The sequence below is a fragment of the Sprattus sprattus genome (assembly GCF_963457725.1).
Source record: "Sprattus sprattus genome assembly, chromosome: 6".
Taxonomy (NCBI): domain Eukaryota; kingdom Metazoa; phylum Chordata; class Actinopteri; order Clupeiformes; family Clupeidae; genus Sprattus; species Sprattus sprattus.
The window spans coordinates 10530625-10533124 of NC_137925.1; the positions used below are offsets into that span (position 1 = coordinate 10530625).

General features: G+C 46.9%; 1 protein-coding gene across 1 annotated transcript in view; it reads right to left on the reverse strand.

Annotated features, from left to right (window-relative positions):
* slc39a11 (solute carrier family 39, member 11) overlaps positions 1–2500 on the reverse strand; it is a gene marked incomplete at its 5' end in the record, with an annotated part of 24084 nt that overhangs the window by 6749 nt on the left and 14835 nt on the right. The window lies entirely within an intron of this gene.

Consider the following 2500-nt stretch of genomic DNA (forward strand, 5'->3'; position numbering starts at 1 on the left):
TGACACAGACTGCTGCTGCTCGTACACTCACTAAAATAATATGAACACATCTCACCTGTACTTGCCTCTCTGCATTGGCTCCCTGTCAAAAGTGGAATTGATTTCAAATACTCCTGCTTACAGACAAAGCCCTAAATGACTTGCCTCATTAAGGAATTAGTTGTCCCCTATTCTCCTTCAAGACCGCTCTGTTCCCAGAGTGCAGGCCTCCTCGTAATTCCAAGAATATCAAAAACCACAATAGGAGGCAGAGCCTTTAGTTACCGAGCCCCCCTCCTCTGAAACAATCTCCCTGCCTCCATCCGAGTTGCAGACACCCTTTCCATATTCTAATCGAAACTAAAGACATTCCTCTTTAGTGCATCCTATAGCCACAAGTAATTGCGTCAGCAAACCCATCACCTGTCGGGCCAGCCAGCCAGCCAGCATAACTTAACATATCTAAACATATACAAAATCCCCCAAATCTATAAAACTGTGCTACAGATAGCGTATGTTGTATGGTGAAGGAGGGCCTTTACGGATCCCAGGCACAGCATACGGCGCGTGTTGCGGCGGTCTCCAGCCAGTTAGGAACTGTTGTGTATCCTGCCATCCTAACTAAAATCTGCATGCACCATGTCAGCCAACCATAACTAAACATAACAAAACTAAATGCTAAATAATATTCCCATACACCTACCCAGGCAGCCTCTCTGTATCCCTCCTTTTATATCACATTGCTAATGCCTATATTAATACTGATAAAATGGCCATATTACCTACTTTTAAGACACTACCTGAAAGGATCTCCACAGTACAGATGTCAGGGAATACAGTTTGTATGTGTATGTGTGTGTTTGCCCAGTTAGTGTGTGTGTGTGTGTGTGTGTGTGTGTGTGTGTGTGTGTGTGTGTGTGTGTTTGCCCAGTTTATATCAAAAATATTTTGCAGCCACTGGTTGGGTAATGTTCCTCCACTCCAGTCAATGCCATGGTGTCTCACTGATCTGTTGTCTGTGTCTCACTGCCCTGGTGTCTGTGTCTCACTGTCCTGGTGTCTCCTGGTGTCTCACTGCCCTGGTGTCTCCTGGTGTCTCACTGCCCTGGTGTCTCACTGCCCTGGTGTCTCACTGTCCTGGTGTCTCACTGCCCTGGTGTCTCACTGCCCTGGTGTCTCCTGGTGTCTCACTGCCCTGGTGTCTCCTGGTGTCTCACTGCCCTGGTGTCTCACTGCCCTGGTGTCTCCTGGTGCCTCACTGCCCTGGTGTCTCCTGGTGTCTCACAGCCCTGGTGTCTCACTGCCCTGGTGTCTCACTGTCCTGGTGTCTCACTGCCCTGGTGTCTCACTGCCCTGGTGTCTCCTGGTGTCTGACTGCCCTGGTGTCTCCTGGTGTCTCACTGCCCTGGTGTCTCCTGGTGTCTCACTGCCCTGGTGTCTCACTGCCCTGGTGTCTCCTGGTGCCTCACTGCCCTGGTGTCTCCTGGTGTCTCACAGCCCTGGTGTCTCCTGGTGTCTCACTGCCCTGGTGTCTCACTGCCCTGGTGTCTCCTGGTGTCTCACTGCCCTGGTGTCTTACTGCCCTGGTGTCTCCTGGTATCTCACTGTCCTGGTCAGAGGTTCCACTAGAGAAAAATGTTGCCGGTCAAAATGACCGGCAGAGTTTTCATTTTCCAGACATTTTAATAATAAGCCGGTCATATATCTATTTCTTCTTCTAAATTAGCCTATTGAAGAAAACTGACGCCATGTTTAGCTTAAAGAATTACATAATCAGGTCGTTTAGAATGAAACATGTTTATTTGGCTAAGTTTACAATGGGAAAAAAAAACATAAATGCCTGATGCGCGTCAATAAATGGCCTTTAATCGCAACCTGCTGTGTGAAATTGAGCGCTGCATCAAGGTCATTGCTCTGACTATGTTCCATGACAGCGGAGATTCTAAAATGATTAGACCCTCTTATGAATCCGTTGAGTCGTCCTGCCATTTCGAAGAGCTAACAGAACATTTTACTGTTACCAATTACTTCGCACCTTAGCCATGGGAACTTAATTCGGACATAAACGCCCGACACTTCGGCCTTTTCTCTGGTAAAGCTGTTTGAACATCTAGGGCTTCAGGTAGGCTATTCAATGTTTGGAAAGTTCACTTTCTACATGAACTAGTTCAGTTCATAGTTTACATTTTGAACTAAGTTCACAGCTCCAAAAAATGAACTTGTCCAGTTCTTTTTTTCAATATGTTGCGAGCTATTTTTCAAAATCTCTATCTGTCTGTCTGCTCTCGGCCTCTACGCAACTTCGGCGCTCTCACGCACGGGCATAGACAGTAGAATGAAATGAAACACGTTCATACGCAACACTGCAGGTATTACAGGTTCATCCTCATCAGAAGGTTCACCCTCATCAGTTGCGTTTGGCATCTGAAAAAAAACTTTTAAGGCTAGTCTGCTTGGCCATGTTTGATACTAATCACTCAGCTCGCTCCGTTTGTAACCGACGGTTTGCGCTTTAGCCTAT